Here is a 19,712-nt window from a genome sequence, read left to right as displayed (position 1 = left end):
AGAATTTCACAGGAAAAAAGACCACATGTGGCCTATAAACCCACAAAAACAATGTTCAAACTTGTAAATAGTTGTGGAAGCACATTAAAGTTCTGCATTTTATACCCAATACCCTTATAAAAAGTAAAGGGTCTGACAATATCAAATCTTGGCAAAAATGATGCAGACTCTGCTGTCAAGAGCATATTGTGGTATTGCCATTTCTAAATCATTTTAACAATACCTTTTAAATAAACAATGTATTCTGTTTGATCCAGCAATTTCACGTCTCCCTATGCATCCTAAGATAATTCATTACATATGTGTAAGGAGAAGTGTAGAAGAATGTTTACTGTAGCATGGTGTTTTGATAATAATATAAACTATTGGTACAATGCATTAAATTATGTAGTAAAATAGAAAAATAAGTTATGGTACTACTGAAATTACATAGCAGTGAAAAGGAATATATTAGAAAAATATGAGTCTTAATGTATAAATCATGAAAACATATCGTGTTTCCCCAAAAATGAGACCTAGCTGGACAATCAACTCTAATGCGTCTTTTGGAGCAAAAATTAATATAAGACCTGTTCTCATATTATATAATCTTATAGTAAAATAAGACCGGGTCATATATTAATTTTTGCTCCAAAAAGCGCATTAGAGCTGATTGTCCAGTTAGGTCTTATTTTTGGGAAGCACGGTATTAAAAAAATAAATTGCAAAATATAACATTATTTACTTAAATGATCTATTAAAGATACTTACATAACTGGTAATAATATAAAACCATGCAAGGAATGGCAAATGCCATATTCAGGAGAGGGTTTACTTATCCTTGGGAGATGTGGAAGGAAGTACGAGTAAGAGGGTATTCAAGTTTATCTTTATTTTTTATTGATTATATTTAAAATATTATCAAACTAATATAAAATGAATGACCAAATGCTGAGTTTTCAGAGCCAACTGAAAGTAGATGTTGATACTGTGGAATTAGATGATTGCATTCAAATACTAGTTCTGCCATTTGCTAGCTGTGTGACCTTAAATACGTTACTTAATTCCTCTGTGTCTCCTCATTTATAAATGGGAATGGTAATATTTATACCTCATAAGTTTATTATGAAGAATGCTTGAGTTAATATTTGTAAAATGTTTAAAATGTAACAACCCTAGGTTGGTGTTTGAGAAATAAGGTAAAATTAATTAAATAGGTAGTGTGTATTTGGTTGGTTACCAAATTCTTATAAAATAATTTAGGTAATTGTCATCATGTCAGTTTTAAAGCAGTTACATGGCCAAGAACAATTTAATGAACAAAAGAAAAAGAAAATATCTATTTCTTTCAAGAATCTTGACTAGAGAAAAAGAATGGCAAGTCTATAGTCACGTGACCATGAGAGGGCTTTTTAAAATTTAATTAAAGTTTATTGGGGTGAAAATTGTTAGTAAAGTTACACAGGTTTCAGGTGTATAATTCTGTAATACATCATCTATATATCACATTGTGATATATAGATATACAGATATACAGAGTCAGTTCTCCTTCCGTCACCATATATTTGATCCCCTTTACCCTCATCTACCACCCCCTCCCCCTTTACCCTCTGGTAATCACTAAACTATTGTCTGTGTCTGTGAGTTTTTTATTCTTTATTTGCTTGTCTTGTTCACTTGTTGCTTTCTGTTTTATATCCCACATATCACTGAAATCTTATGATTCTCTACTTTTTCTGTCTGACGTATTTCGCTTAGCATAATAATCTCAAGAGAGGATTTTGCTTCTAAAACGAGCAGAAGACCTGAGTGAAAGGCTGGGTAGACGATTCTTGGAGAAGAATTTCCCTAAAATCTGTGAGCTGATTTAATCCTGAGCCTAATTAAAAACTTATTTTTGGAGAGGATTAGGGGTACTTCTCAGGTAAGAACCAAGGGAAAAGATACAGACAAAATAAAAAAAAAATATTATTAATTTTGCAAAAGAAGTTGACACAATGCCTAACTGAGGGCTCCTGTTTCTTGGGAGGATGTGTGACTACCTTCTGACAACTACAAAAATTTGAGGGGAGATGTAGTAGTAACAAATTAAGATTGATAATTAGTGGCATCTCAAAATCAATGTTTTTTAAAAATTTCCATCAGAATCATGGAACATAGTATTAAGGAGTAGATAGTAAAAAACAACTGATAAAAATGTCTCTATTATTTTTTTGAAAAACAGTTTGGAGTAGTGATTAGAACAGAGGCTCTGATATCAGAACTCCAGGGTTCCATTTAAGACTCTGTTTTTGCCAAGGTATTTAATGTCTCTGGTTTTTTTTACCGTATCTGTAAAATGGGCACAATAATAGAACTTACATCACAAAATTGTTGTGAGAAGTAAATATGTTAAAGTACCTAGAAGTAACTGAAACATAGACGATATATGCGTATAACAAATGCTATCTATCCTAATACTTCTACTATTATTATTACTATTGAGAGCTATGATCAAATTTTTATCTATGCCTCAAGATTATTCCTTTTTATGAACTAATATTTGTTTTAGTATAGATTTAATAAAACATGAACAGAATGTTAAAATCAACTTTTTCAACATAAAAATCGCATATGGATAAATCATACTGACTTCAGGATAACAATTTCCTTTGAGAATGGAGCAGAATGAATAAGATAGAGGAAGTTCAAATGTATGTGTTTCACTTTATATTTCTAACTTATTTTATAAGTTTGAAAATACTACACCTAAGAATTGTTTTAATTGTTAATCATAGTCACCCTTCTCAGCATTTACTGTTCAGCGAGCACTGTGCTAAGAACTTTGCATGTGTTCACTCGTTGTTTTTTATATCCTACATGTTGTTTATATATGATGTCTGACAATTACGTTTGCGAACTCATCCTAGGAAAAGTGCTACATACCTCATTGCTGAATGTCACTAGAGTCACATTTGAAGTACTCCCCTTGGAAAGCTATGCACCAATGCCAGCACCTGCAAAGCAATTTTGGAGCTCTTTTTCTGGAATGGCCATCAGAGCTGTCATCATATTACCCTTGATGTCTTGAATGTCGTCAAAACGTCTTCCTTTCAATATTTCCTTTATCTTTGGGTAAAGAAAGAAGTCACTGGGGGCCAGATCAGGTGAGTAAGGAGGGTGTTCTAACACAGTTACTTGTTTACTGGCTAAAACTTCCCTCACAGACAGTGCCCTGTGAGCTGGTGCATTCTTGTGATGTGAGAGTCATGAGTTGTGAGCGAAAAGTTTAGGTCATCTAACTTTTCCACGCAGCCTTTTCAGCACTTCCAAATAGTAAACTTGGTTAACTGTTTGTTCGATTGGTACAAATTCATAATGAATAATCTCTCTGATATCCAAAAAAGATTAGGAACATCATTGCAACAAGTTCGCGAATTTAATTGCCAGACCTCATATATATTCTTCTTTTTCTACTCAATATTTAACGAGGACACATCTTTAAAAAGCAAGAGATGAAAGAAAATAAGAGAAAAGTTAGGATGTTCTTTTCAGGGATATTTTTTGAACAAAAGCTGCAAGACTGCACTTTGTGACTCTGAACTGTGAACAAACTACTTGGCAACTTCTTGGGTCCTGAGAGCACATTGTGGCAGAGAGCCCAGACTGTTGCTTGATGCTGAGACTGTAATCATAGCCAAGGAAAGGAGCTGAGAATGGATTAAGTCAACCTACTTCATCGGAGAGTATTTGTTTTACAGTTTTACACTGAAGATGTTAATCGATTCTTTAGAAAGTGCAGTTCACCAAATCAGACTATCTTAGGGAAAGACCAATCTGAATTAGAAAAAATAATTTTCTTTGACCAATATTATAATGATAAATTTTGTTGAATAAGAAATAATTTTATTATTAATACTATTAGTACTGATGCAACTTGCAACTAGTACAGCTATTGAAGTTTCTGCTAACACATTTTTTAGAAATAGATCAAAATAAATGTTTAGCAAAACAGAGCTTTGTTAGATTTGCATTATGATACACTTAATTTTAATGCTATGTATCATTTTTTACAATCATTTTAATTTCCTTAAAACGACCTTCACACATTTTTATTAACTAGGAAAATAACAATAACTGAAATCTATTGAGTCCATACAATATATTAGCACATTGTATACTTTTATAAAGTCACAGAGCTGGTATATATTCAGGATTTGAACCCAGTTCTTTTGATTTCAAGAGCAATTAAATTCCCCCAACTGTCAGTTAATCTTCTAACATTAAAGAGATATAACATGTGCTTGGGACATGAATGGATATCTCATTATTGGATTGAACCTCTTTTATCTGTGCTAATGCTCAATCTTCCCTCTTCCTCTTAGATATCAAAAGTCTAGTTATTTATACTCATTTATGTAATTCTTATTGGTTTTGAAGTGTTGTAATTTTATACTTTTCTAAAAAAAAAAAAAAGGGCATTATTCAGATATACAGTGGACAGCCTTTGTTAAAATCTGATGCATGCTCGACAGGAAACCTAGCCTGCACACAATCTTTCAAAAGAAATACTATCTTGAAAGCCATACTTTAATTGGGAAGAAATTCCAAAGATTAGGGGTGGAGGTTCACAGGGGAGCTTACAGTACATGGAACACAGCTTTTCAGTAGAAACTGGTAATCGTAGTTTTGCTTGTATTTTGTCCTCAGTCTCCATCCAAACTGTTACGCAGTCCTTTTCCCTTTTAATTTCTACCTATCACCCACCTTAGGCTCTGATGCCTTTATTCATTCATTCATTCATTCATTCATTCATTCACTTATTAGTTTCAGGTGTACAAAACAATGTAACAGTTAGACATTTACACCCCTCTCAAAGTGATAACTCTCCTCCCCAATCTTCCGTGTTTCCCTGAAAATAATACCTAGCTCAACAATCAGCTCTGATGCGTCTTTTGGAGCAAAAATTAATATAAGACCTGGTATTGTATTACATTATACCTGGTATTTATTATATTATACCCAGTATATATTATATTATATTATATTATATTATATTATATTATATTATATTATATTATATTATATTATGTTATATTATGTTATATTATGTTATATTATGTTATATTATGTTATATTATGTTATATTATATTATATTATATTATATTATATTATATTATTATACCTTATCTTATATTATAGTAAAATAAGACCAGGTCTTATATTAATTTTTGCTTCAAAAGACGCATTAGAGCTGATAGTCCAGCTAGGTCTTATTTTCGGGAAACACGGAACTACCGCTCTGACACCGTATATAGCTGTTACAATTCCATGGACTCTATTCCCTATGTTGTACTTCACATCCATGACTATATAGATATATTAAATTATAGTTGACATTCAATCTTATTCAGCTTCAGATATACAGTGCAGTGGTCAGGCATCGACACAGTCCATGAAGTGGTCTCCAGAATAAGACAAATGCCCATCTGACACCCTACAAAATCTTTACAACATTATTGATTATATTCCCCAAACTGTCTTTCATATTCCCACGGCAATATTGTGGCTACTAATTTGTACTTTCTAATCCCCTCACCTTCTCTCCCATCCCCACCCTTTCTTGATGCCTTCTTTAGCAAGCTGAGTTGAGGCTGTTTCCATTGAGAACTAGACATTCACTCCATACACAGAACAAAAAGTCTTTTTCTTATCAAGCAAGAGTATTTTGAAGAAGAAGAAGAAAAAAAAAGACATTCAATAAAGGCACATTTTTTTTTTTAACAAAGATATTCTCTTCCCATTCACTTGGAAGATAACATTGCATCTACAGCAATAAAATATATAATTGTAATAATTGTCCCATTATCAGAGTGCAGATCATTTTTAATACTAAGCACTTTTAATTTTAATGACGTACATTAACATTTAAATGAAAAAGCTATCATACTTAACTTGAAGTTTAGCTTTTCTTAAATTGGTTTCCTACCATTATTTTATTCATTGGACCAATATATTTAATTGTGAAGTTATCAGTTATGCTAAGATTGAAATTTCTTAAATTATAATATACTACTTTTTATTATAGGGTAAAATAATTTTGATGGTATAAAACATTAAGTTCATGTTTATCTATATTTCTGTATTTTATAATAATTTATTTTGAGATCCAGCATAGAAAGAAGTTATAGAGCATAACTTCTTGATTTAAGAAAGTTACATTTCGTTAATGTCTTGCTTTAAGAAAATTATATTTAGTTATTACTAAAAAGATTTACAGATTTTAAAAATCACAGTATATCCAGCTAAAGAATATTTTGAATTATATTAAAATAAGTAAGGTGTTTTTTTTTTTTTTTTAAATCACTGTATGGCTAATTTTCTACACTGAATTATCAGAAACATTTTAAAGGTAGTGAATTACTTGGATATTATTTATTTTATTTTATTTTCAATGAATATTCAAAATATATAGATACTTGAATGACTCAATTACGATACAAAACTGTTTCAGTACAATGTCAACATCTATATGATTTCCTTTTCACCCATTACTAGCTCCAATTAATCCTGCTACTGACCCCCCAGCAGCTGGAGACATAAACAAAGCCTTGAGATCTGAAGGAATTCAGGTGGAAAGTAGAGTACAGAGATAGCTCTCCTTGAGGGTACAGTCACATTGGAAACTAGTTGTAGAGAATGTGGATTTAAAACGTGTAAGCACTAACTACTCTGTCAGCCCACTGGGTGCTGCTTGAGTGTGTCTACCATTCTAGGTCACCAAAGTTAAGAAATACATGAGCAGATGGACTAATTTTTTTATGTTGATGAGGCACAGAGTCACTAAGAATTAGGGAAGTACTTTCTAAATGCTTCAAAAAAACAACAACAAAAAAGAAAGTGGAATGGTTATGATCTTTCCATGTTCTCCAACAATTATGTATGAGCAATATCTTGAAATATGCAAAGCTGCAAATAATTGTATTAAACAAACAAACAAACAAACAAACAAACAAAGAAAAAACTTCCAATACCTTTAATTGGGTGCTCTCAAGACAGGGCAGCTTAGTAGATGGGGAAGAGGAGGACATTTCTTCCTGAGTCCCACTGGACAATTGGTCAGTCCTCATCCAACAGCAGCTAGACCTTTCTGAAGTCAAAGCAGTAGGATTCCATGATCGGGAAGACCACTGGTCTCTTGGTACTTCACAAGCCTCTCAATCTCCTGAAGGGTAGGTGCTACCAGGGATGAGGATGATAGAGAAGTCCCCCAAAATTCACTTTCCATACATCCATTCTCAGGAGCTATTTCTCCCTGTCAAGTAGTAAAAATGATTGGCAAACCAAAACACAAGCGGAGCCATCAAGGGCTTACTCATACTATTCAAAAATGAATTTGGATTGCCCTGCCAGGTAAATAAATGCATCTAGGTGTTTCTGGTTGAGAAGAACGGGAATGTGGAATGAGTAGGACAAGTTACAAGTAGTAGGAGGTATAAATACCTCATAAACGATTATAGAAATGAGGTCTGTAGCAAATATGCATAGTTTTCTTTGGTTTGTTATGTACATATTGGTGTTCATTAATCCTTCAGTCCTCTATCTCTAATATTTCAGAGTATTAGTGATGGCTGTAAATAGATGCGTATATTTAATTTTATATAAATTATATGTAATTTACTATCAGGTATTTATTTGGTCATTAATAGATTACACAGTATCTGCATCATCCAGAAGTGGATACAAGTTATAGGGATGGCTAGGTGATATACTGATGAGTAGAACTATGTGCCTTTCCTCTTTGGAGAAAAGATGAGTGTGTCTTCATTTGTAAAAAGGATAATTACACATAATTAGGCAGAAGTATGATGCTATATAACTGGCTTAGGAGGATGAATAAGAATAAAAACCAGCGCAAGAGATAGATAGTAACAGTCTTGACATTTTAACATTATTCTTGTTCCTTTCTAGGCTCTCCCCAGTATCACAGGGCCTGGAAGCCTAGACACTAAATTTTCAAGGCAGTTTTGCAAGCATGTTTACAGTTTGGGACTTACCAACAAGAAATATATGTATAATGTGGAATGCAGGGGATAAGGAGAAACCATTATAGTTCCCGCAGTAGTAATCAAGCAAATGGGCTTTGATACATGGCAGAAGGTTTTGCCAGCAGCCTCTGCCTTGTTTTCCTGGGAGTTACACATTTTTGTGCTATACTCAGCAGGGATTTTCAGGGGCAACTCCTAAAATTCCACACCTTCTAATTTTCTTAGCAATAGCAGGTGTGTTTCTATCCTTTATTTCTCCAGCTCTTGCAACAGTATTATAAGCATCTAATTCACTATGTGAAATCTTTTTCTTCTTAATGTTCCAAGACTGTTTTCTGTTTTCCTAAAGAAAACTCAGTAATACTAGAAAGGCAGTATTGTGTTTGAGGAAAGCTCTCTTCCTATCCTGCTCCCCTTATGGTTCCCCAATTTAATCAGAATTTGTTTACTGAACACTGAAACTGCAGAAATTTTTACCTTGTCTTGTAGAACCTTCTAGCCAAGATTCCCATTATCTACATTGCTCAGAACTTAGCATTATCCAGTGGGAAAACAGACCATACATTTCAGGCACTTGCAGTTTCCAGTTTTTTGCAAGAACCACCAAAAGCTCCATTGATCTTTCTTTACCTGAGGACTAGTATTTTCCACCCAGAATCATCAAATGCCTTAAGGGAAAATGTTTGCTGGTGATTCTCTGTTCACCTAAGAATGTTTCTGCTTCTGTGGAATTTGTCTTTATCTAGGTCCCATTCCTTCCACATTTCTCAAGATGCCTTGAAAGCTCTGCTTGTGTTTTGAAATGAGGCTGGCTTTTTTATTCAATCCCATCACAGGAGCATTGGCTACCAATTGACTGCACTGTCTTACAAAGTGGTAAATTTTCTATTACCAGGAAAGCTAAATTGCAAATTGGATAAACATATGTAACTCATTTTATCGACTTGATTATAGAGAGTTAATCTACTTTAAGCATGGTATGCATTTTCTAAGTAATTTTCCAATATGTGACTCTATGATCATCTTTCTAATATAATAACTATATTGCTAAAACAGTCCCTAGAAGTACTGCATATCATATGTGTATGTTTGTGTATGTACATACAATAGGGTTGGATTAATTTAATTTTGCCAGTGTTATTTTCTCTTCTGATGAATTAATTATATTATACAAAGCCTTTAAGAAAATTAAAGATGTGTTCACATGGCTATTACATGTTTGGGAATTTAAAGAGAGTAAATGTTGATTGTAGAAAGTAGTGGTCTTAAATTTGATTTTGCATCAGAATCACCTGGGGGGATTGTTAAAACAGCCTGCTGAGCCCCACCTAGAGTTTCAATAGATCTGGAGTGAGGTCTGAAACTTTGTACTTCTAACAAGTTCTCACCACTAATGCCATTTCTGCAGACCACACTTTCAGAATCACTGGTATAAAGCAATGAAAGAAGCACATGATTTAACTTCCTTTATTTTGTGTTACTATGTAAACCTGAAATGTAAAAAGTGTAAGTGGGGGCAGAATGGCCCTCACAGCTTACAGTTCTGCTTCATAATTTGCACTTACAAATGGCTTGTCAAGTTGGTTATATGATCAGCTATTTAAGTATTGACAAGACTTTTTTTTTTTCCTTTACTGCTGTTCTCAGCTGTGCCAACTTGGAACTGTAAGCAAATTATTTTGTCAGTCTACATATAACGCACATTACTTTCTCTTTCTGTACCTCAATGTATCTTCCTCCAAAAATTTCCTGTAGAACTTGCTGCTTTCCTCTGAGGGGAATAGCGGAACTCAGGTCATCCATCAAACGGGTGCTCCATGTCAGCAGCTTTTGAAGTGATAAAAGGTGATTCTTATATGACATAACCATCAGAATGCTACAAAGAAGAAGTCACAGTTGTCAACTTGGGTCATAAACCACAGGAAATCTCAATGAGCCTTCTAGTACCTGCCAAGACTCGTATTAAAGAGACAGGAGGATGGAAAGATAGCATAGCTACAAATGACAGGTAAATATGTCTTTCAATATTAAAATGCATACAGCGCAGCATCTGCATTATGGTCACTATTATGTCACCATTTTCCTGATTTCTAGAAGTAGAATTCATATCAGGCATAACATTCTAAGAGATAATTCACATGTGGAAAATGCAGCTACTCATTTAAGCATAAAGGATTTAATTTAGATAAAAATAATAGAAATGTGATTGTTTTGGGTTCGTTGCTCAGGTACATATATTAATTCCTATAAAAAAAGCCTTTGTTTTGAATTTGCCAAATCAATATATTTGATAAATTTTATTAGTCAAGTAGGTTTTGTGTAATGTTAATTTAGTGATTTAAAAAGAACAAGATATTTTTTTAAATTTTCTTCCTTTATTTTTACATTTCTCTATTTAACAAACAAACAAACTTGGCATCATTTCCAAATAGTTAAAGAAAGAAAAAAATAATCTTGGGTTTTTAATGTTTGATTTCATGGAGGACAAGCTTGCTCACGTTTTGGAAACATGGGAAAGGTGTTCTAAACCAAGTGGATATATATTATTAATAATAAAACAATAAAGAAAAATCTCCCAATGTCAAAAAACAGTGTGGAACAAGATAAAAGTTGTTAAAATTGAAAAGCGTAAAACACTAAAATTTGAAGTGCAATTTTAATGTAAAAATATATTCTGTCTGAGATTTCTCCATAATATTATAATGCTCAAATGTAGACTGATCCTGTCTGTCTCTTAACCTTCCTCTCATATTTTTAATTTTTTTGCCATGTTTGCTATACAGGCTGTAAGATTATCTGAATATGATTTCAGGGTTTCCAATATTTTTTGTTGTCGGTCGTGATCATAGTTTCAATCTCCAAAGGCTCTTTTGTGTTCTCTATATTCTTTTTACAGGATCAGTTTTGTTATTTTAAGGATGTAATTCATTATATTTGTCAAGGTTTTTATTTGTATTATTTTTGTCATTATTTCTTACAAGGCTTATTATCACATATGTTCTTTATTTTTGAAATTATCTTCCTTTGATTTTTCTTTTTTTTTAATTAAAGTTTATTGGGGTGACAATTGTTAGTAAAGTTACATAGATTCCAGGTGTACAATTCTGTAATATGTCATCTATATCTCACATTGTGTGTTCACCATCCAGAGTCAGTTCTCTTTCCATCACCATATATTGGATCCCCTTTATCCTCATCTACCACACACCTCCCTCTTACCCTCTAACCCTTTGATTTTGTTTCCTTACAGCTATCTAATTATTATCATTGATATTTATATTTAAGAAAAGAAAAGAAAGAAGAAATGGTAGTTGGGTGCATTCCTGTGCTCTCTGATCAGTTGGATTGTTTCTAGATCATTTTTTCTAATGGTGCATTAATAGGAATAAATTAATTTTAGTGGCTTGACACAAAATAGTGTTTCTTGTTTGTGTTGTATTTTTGTCTGTGGTTTGGATCTATGTTGTGCTTTAAATTGCCCTCACTTTGGGACTTACATTGGCACAGCAGTCACTATTTGGAATTTTTACTGGTCATCATAGCAGAAAGAAACAGCACTAGAGGCTCTTTTGTCAACAGTTAAATGCTCCCACCTGAAAGTGGTGCTCATTGATTAGAACTAGTTAGAGGGGCCACATTTAACCACAAGAAGGCCACAAATTGCAGTTTTATCATTAGGCCCTTGAAAGCCAGACAATAAAGCTAAAGATTTATAATAGTCATTAATCGCTACTATAGGTCACAAATTTACCAAGAGCTCAATGCTTTATAGAATGGGATATGTTGATTCCTAGACTTCAATTTGATAGTTTAGCTGAGAGGCTTCTGTAAGGAAGTGGATTTTCCAAATGCCATACTGAGAAGGATTTTTTTCTAGGAAATCAATCCACACTAGAATGTCAGCTTTCTCCACATTCTTCAATCAATTGCACTAAAGAAGAATGAGTTGCTATGTTTCCTTGATGTAAATGCTAACGACCTCAATTCTGCATAATGAATGAGAGGAACAAAGGGATTGGAGGTGGACTCTGTTTTCAATCCTAATTTTTAGCCTTGCATAGTTTTATACTTAATAAATCTGAGCCAAGAGCACTTTAGGGTGTCAGTGTATGAACTGTAATACAACTTCTGTTGCACACCTGCAGAGCTTACCTTAGACAGTAGCTTTCTATGAATTTCAGCCAGTAATTGTGCTCCATCTAATTTATCATTGGAAGAAATTTGCTGTTATAAATTGATTTTTATCTATTTTTACATTTTGGTTTTAATCCAGTTTCAGGAGTGAGAGTCATATGTGTTCAGTAGCTCTGTCCAAAAGGAGAAGCTAAGGTGTGTTTTGTATTTTTTTGTTATTTAATTTAAAAATATTTTATTTTTGAATTGAGTTAGATTTATTGAAAACTTGTGAATACATATAGAGTCCCACATACATATACCCAGTATCCCTTATTATTAAGATTTTATATTAGTGTAGTATATTTGACACAATAAATAAACCAATGTTAATACATTATTATTATTAACTAAAGTCCATATTTTAATTGGATTTCCTGTTTTTAACTTAATGTTGTTCGTTATATTCCAGGGTCCCATCCAAAATACCATGTCACATTTAATTCTTATGTCTCCCAGCGCTCCTATTGACGGTGACATTTTCGCAGACATTCCTTGTTTTTGATGATATTGACAGCTTTGAGGAATGCTACTTGGATATTCTGTAGGCTCTCCCTCTCAATTTTTTTTTTTCTGTTTTTCTCATGATTAGACTGGGATTTTTGAGAGGGAGATCACAGAAATACAGTATAATTTTCACTTCATCATATGCAGGGTTCATAGTATTAACATGTAATCACTGTTGAAGTTAACCTCGATCAACTGACTAAGTACAGGCCAAGTTGCAACACAGTAAAGTTATTTTTTCCCCTTTTCTATACTGTTGTCTTTGGAAGAAAGTCACTATGCACAAGTCACATTTAAGGAGTGGGGAATTAAGCATCACCATTATGAGGGTGGAGTATCTACATAAATTAGTTATAATTCTTTTGCAAAATATAATTATCTTTCCCCTCAACATTTATTCATTCTATCATTTATTTATATAATTATGGACTTAGAGGTACCAATTTACATTTTCGTTTATAATCCAATATATCCCATTCTATCCTACTTTTTCTTTGATTGACTGTTCAAGCTTTGATAATAGGAAGTTCTTTAAGTTGGATCCTGTGTCCTTTTTATATATCTCATCATTGTGTGTGTGTATTCTGGTTTTAACCGTGTTCTCATTTTCTGGTATTATAATTGCCCCAGGCTCATCTTGTATATTTGTTAGTCCATTCTGAGAATCAGCTATGTTTTCAAGCAGGCGTGGCTTCTTTAATTGAAGAAAGATATTAGAAACCAAGATCTGGAAAATACATGTGCTTATTATGACTGCAGGACATTGGTTCTATGTCCTCTCAACTGTAATGAAAAACAAAAATATGTGTGTACACAAACCCATGAAGGTATTTATTATCTGTCTATCACCTATCTACAGAATATGTGTGTATGTATCTCCACCTGTATTGATAATACATTAAACATGAATTCATCATGATGACTTGAACTCATCTTTTAGCACATGCATCATTTATGGTTTATCCCCTTCTTGGTCCGTATCCTCAGACTCCAATAATGGCAAAACTGGCCACAGTCATCTGATTCTTTTACTCAATTGTCCAGTTCCAATACACATGAATAGTGTTTTCAGAATTCTTAACCCATGCACACGGGAAGAATTTTGTCAACTGTAATACAGTGCTTATGTTCAGTTCATTTTTTCGTTAGTCTTACATCTTATAGATGCTATTCATTTCCAAAGTTACTTAGATTGGCATCTTCTTCCCTCATGTCAATGAAGTTGTTTCATACATTTACAAAATGGTTACACTCATTTGTCAAGTCTACAACCCAGTTTGTGATACCTCAGGTTTGTTTGTCAAGTCTGAATTCTACCCTGTGATATCTCAACCTCCTAAATATATATGAGGTCTGAAAATTAAGTCCGTGAACTTGTTGCAGTGATATTGCTAACTTTTTTGATATTGGACGGATTATTCACTATTAATTTGTACCAAGTGGACAAACAGTTAACCCAGTTTACTACTTGAAAGTGCTGAAAACATTGCATGACAAAGTTAGACGACCTGAACTTTTCACCAACAAGTCATTTCTCTTGCATCACAACAATGCACCGACTCACACGCACTGTCTGTGAGGAAGTTTTTAGCCAGTAAACAAATAACTGTATTGGAACACCCTCCCTATTCACCTGATCTGGCCTCCAATGACTTCTTTATTTACCCAAAGATAAAAGAAATATTGAAAAGAAGACATTTTGATAACATTCAGGACATCAAGGGTAATGTGTTGACAGCTCTGATGGTCATTCCAGAAAAAGAGTTCCATAATCACTTTGAAGGGTGGACTAGGCACTGGTGTCAGTGCATAGCTTCCCAAGGGTGACCGTAGTGATATTCAGCAATGAAGTATGTAAAACTTTTTGTAGGATGAGTTCTCAAACTTAATTGTCCGACCTTGTATATGTAAAAGAGGTAAAAATTATTAATATGAAATATGTGAATGCATTTCTCCCTTTTTACAGTTTTGTTGTTGTTGATAACATTCTGTTCGGTCAAAGTTTCTATCTATCTACACAATGAAGTGTGCCCCTCCAAGAGTGGGGGAGTGATGGTGAGAAGTTAGAACTCTTATAATAGAAATAAAGAAAGATATAAAATTTGGATTCTTAATTTAGTAGCAATACAATAGTCTGGGAAACCTGTTTTTTTGTTGTTCATTTTTGTTTGTTTTGGTTTTTTTTTTTTTGGTTGTTGTTGTTTTTAGTAAAACAAAAATAAATGTATCCTTTATCATGTATTAAAATATCAAGGGTGAAATCTAGATGACCAGATTACAAACTATTTCACAGTGTAGAATGAAATTCAAAGACTTGTGTTAAGAATTTTGCTGACGACTCGGTGGTAGAAGGAAGACTATCAAGAATAAAAGAGTCTGGGGTAGAAGAGAAAAGCATTAAGTTTAAGATCCTGCTCTGCTGATAAATCTGGGGAGGTATTTGATATGTTGATAGGTTGATAGGTGGAGGCAAATGCCAAGAAAAGCTTACTGCCCTTCTTTTCCTTTGGGACCCTGGGAGAAAACTTCTCAGTGGAGAGGCCTTGCACTGACATGGGGCGGTCTTAGCAAGAAAAGAGAGAAAAACAGAGTGAATGTGCAGAGAACGGGATTATTTAATAGCCCCAAACTTCAATGATCTTGCTGGTAGTGCATCAGCACATAAGCTTTCTTTCATCTGTTTGATGATTATAGAGGTTAGCCTAATTAAAAGCCCATCCGTAACATTGAAATGTCATAAGTTACCGCCACCAACCCTAGCAGGAGGTGAAGTGACCCCACAGCTGTGGATGTAGCATAGAAATCCTGGACCAGGGACTGTAGAGAGAATACAAAGAGGCTTCGAGGGCTTGGGGGAAAGATCAAAGATGCTGCATAAGCTTTCATGAAAGGTTACTGGGCCCTAAGCAAGACAAGAGAATGACCAGATCAGGAGTTAAAGCAGCCAAGAACATTAGCAGCAGTGACATGGCTCTCATCCAGGAAAGGACATGTCTGCCTCAGCTTTTACTCAAACCAGACACTCCATAAAAGCTACAGTAAGGAACCAGTGGACAAAACAATAATCTGTGAATACCTCTCTCCTCTGCTGTCACAAAATAATGGAAAGCCACTGATTCTTTCCAAGTACAATGAGCAGTGGAAGGAGAAAAACCATACACAACACATTAGTGTCAGAGAAACTTACAAAGGAGAAAAAAATCAGAGGATCAAAATATATCAAAATAATTTGCTTTCCTTTTTTACCCAATCTAAATCAAGGAAATTTATCTCTGGATATGTCAGTTTTCTTTGTAAAAACCATTCAGATGGAGAAATAGTATTAGCAGTTTTCCTATTATGTTACTGATTTTGTTTTATTTTAAACCAGGATAGTTTGTTTTCTTTACCATTATTGAAATTTATAGGGAAGAATGTTAATATCAACTTCAAACTTTATTTTACATACTTTGAGAAAGTTTTAAACATGAAAAAAAAAGGCAAAAAAAGTTACATTTTTCCATACATTTGATTCTGATTATACATTCTAAAAATGTGCATCATCAAGTACCTGTGTACATATTGGCAATGCCAAGTTGTCATATACTATGTATATACATACATACATATATATGGACTTTAATTTAACTTTAAGTAGACTAAATTTTCTTTAACTTTTATAGTCATATATATGTATATATGACTATAAAAGTTAAAGCAATTTCGTTGGTAAAATTATAGGAAAATATAATAATGACCAATTGTATTAATTGTCAGTGATCATCTTTTCTTAGAGAAGTTGTTTATTTTCCAATGGTTCTGATACAGCTTGTACAAGAAAAAAATAATAACCACAAAAAGGTTGTAAGGATAAAAAGGAATACAGAAAACGTGAGCTTCTTATAAGGATATTATACAATTTAGCTCCCAGTTTTAGGATGATGTGTTTGAATGTCACATGTGCATTCTTGTACTCTACTAATTACAGAAGACAACTGTTCTTGTTTGATGGGCAAGGTGTTATTCTTATTAAATGGACACCTGTTTTTTTTTCCGTTCTTCATATATATATATATATAAAGGATAACCTTAATTTATTTCGAGATTTTCCTCCATTTTAACCAGCCAACTTCTACTTCAATCCTACTCTTTTTCTCTATCGAGGTGTAATTGAACATGTTAGTTTCACGTGTACAACATAATGATTTGATATTTGTACATATTACAAAATTATCCCGCTAAGTCTAGTTAACATCCATACATATTTAATCCATTAAAAATGAGATCATTTAAAACTTTTCTAATCTTGAAAAAAAGATGTTCACCTAAAAATGTACAACACTCAGGAAGCTGTTGACCAGTTCTTTGTGGGTGGATTTAGCATTAAATGATTCCATTCGACATCTTTAAGTAAGTAGACATTGAAGGTTACATACAAGCTTCAATGAAATTGCATGCCTCCAGATCTGCTTGTGCTACTATATATATTGAACTTAGGTTTTCATTGATATAATCATTCTTAAAAACGTATTACTGTAGAAAATATAGCCAGGCATATTTAGTTTCATTACAGTTCTGACTAGATTGCTTTGAGCTTTATTTAATAGTAAGGTGCAATTATTCGCCACAATGAGCTCAGTCATGTCCCAATTTCAACTAGTTGTCTGTTTTGGTTTGTTGTTGTTTGACTTTCTCGTCTGCCCTCTTACTCCTTTGTCCTTTCCCTCAACTACTTTGCTTTATGCCTCCTCATACACTAGGAACAAAATATCCACATTCTCCCTCTTGGAATAGGAATAGAAAGGTTTATTGTGGTACAGCCCCACTTTTGTAAAAGCAGGTAATTTTTTAATTAGTTTCTGAGATCCATTGATGAAGAGAAATTTTGTCTCAGGACAGATTATACCCAGAGTATCACCCATACCTGATTTATATGATTTAAGGTAGTGTAGCAAATGAGACTCAGGATTTTTCAACTGATACTATTTATATAAGATTTTGGACTTAAGAGTTAATGCTGTAATTTTTTGAGAATTTTTGGAACTTTTGGAGGAGGTGAATGCATTTTGCAAATGGGATGACATACAGTGATGGGAAGAGAACTGACTATGGGTGGTGAACATACAATGTGATATATATATATATATATATATATATATATATATATATATATATATATATATGATTTATTATAGAATTGTACTATTGAAACCTATATAATTTTACTAACCAATGTCACCTCAATAAATTTAATAATTTTAAAATAGCATATTTAATATATGGTACAGGAGGAGAAGGCATATCTCCAAGTCTTAACCCTTTGTTCCTGAGAATCTGACCTCATTAGAAAAAGGTCCTTTGCAGATATATTAAGTTAAAGATCTGGAGATGAGCCTATCCTGGATTTAGGGTGGATCCTACATCCAACTATGAGTGCTTTTATAAGAAACACACAAGAAAAAGACATAGAGATACCTAAAGGGGAAGACCCCACCCCTTTATGTATGTGAAGATGGAGGCAGAAATTGGGGTGATGTATCACATTCCAGTTGATCACAGTAAGTCTAATTAACATCCATATATAGTTTGGCAAACCAAAACGTGGCAAGATTTGCCAGCAACCACCAGAAGTTAGCAGAGTGGAATGAAACAGATCTCAGAACTTCCAGAAGAAACCAAATATGTTCATAGCTTTAGAATTCTGGTCTCCAGTACTGTGAGTGTATAAGTTTTTGATGTTTTTAGATTCCAACTTTGTGCAAATTGTTATATCAACCATAGGGAACTTATATACAAGTCTAACCATATGACCTGTAATCATACTCTTAAATATTTACTCAACTGGTTTTAAAACTTATAACCACATAAAACATGCATGAAAATGTATATAGTAGCTTTATTCATAATTCACAATTACCAAAACTGGAATCAACCTTCAACAGGTAAATGTATACAAAAACTGGCACATCTGTTGAATGGAATTGATTAAAAACAAAAATAGCTGCAAACCACACACACACACACACACACACACACACACAAAGATGAACTTAAATAGATGCACATTGGTAAGTGAATAAAGCCAGTCTTAAAAGGCTACATGCTGTATGTTTCCAATTATTTGGCAATCTGTAAAAGGCAAAAAAAAAAAAAAAAAAAAAAAGTAATATTTGCCAAGGATTTTGGTGGGAGTGTTATTGGAGGGAAAATGAATACCAGAAGCACAGGGCATTTTTAGGACAGCAAAACGATTCTGTATGATAGTATCATGGTGAAAAGAAGGTATGAAGCATTTGTCAAGAATGCATAGAACTTTACAGCCCTAATGTATGCAAATTAAAAAAAATATGTAGGATGTTGGGGACATCACGATAGAATGTGGAATGTGATAAAAGAATCAAACTGAATTATTTATTGCTTTTTGCTATCGAATAATTCACATAGTCTTTCTTCACTACTTTTTATTATTTTTGTTTTTTTCCCTGTAATGGCTAATCTCAAATTATCTTTGTTTGTTGGTTCGTTTTTCTGCATAATAAGGTCTGTCCTTGAAGTTCTCTATTAAATTTTACAGTTCTGTCACTGTATTGTTTAGCTCCAGATTGTCTTTTTTTAAAGAATTTTTTATTTTACAATTACAGTTGATGTACACTATTATATTAGTTTTATGTGTACAACATAGTGATTAAACATTTTATATAACTTACAAAGTGATGACCCCAATAAATTTAGTACCCATCTGACACAGTGCATAATTATTAAATATTACTGATTATATTCCCTATACTAGCTATACTTTACATCTCCATGACTATTTTGTAATTACCAATCTGTACTTCTTAATCTCTGCCCTCTTTTCGTCCATCGTTTCAATCCCCCTCCTATCTGGCAACCATCAAATGTTCTCTGTATCTATGAATTTATTTCTGTTTTATTTGTATGTTTATTTTGTTTTTTAGATTACAAGTATAAGTGAAATCATATGGTATTTGTCTTTGTCTGACTTATTTCACTCAGCACATTACCCTCTAGATCCATCTATAATA

At 33.2% G+C, this 19,712-nt stretch overlaps 1 pseudogene; it reads right to left on the bottom strand.

The window, feature by feature from the left end:
* Positions 1–19,712, bottom strand: part of LOC117023213 (rho GTPase-activating protein 17-like) — a 93,949-nt pseudogene that overhangs the window by 50,782 nt on the left and 23,455 nt on the right.

The sequence above is a fragment of the Rhinolophus ferrumequinum genome, chromosome 6, assembly GCF_004115265.2.
Source record: "Rhinolophus ferrumequinum isolate MPI-CBG mRhiFer1 chromosome 6, mRhiFer1_v1.p, whole genome shotgun sequence".
NCBI lineage: Eukaryota > Metazoa > Chordata > Mammalia > Chiroptera > Rhinolophidae > Rhinolophus > Rhinolophus ferrumequinum.
The sequence above is the reverse complement of the archived record's forward strand: the minus strand, read 5'-3'. Positions and strand labels throughout refer to the sequence as shown.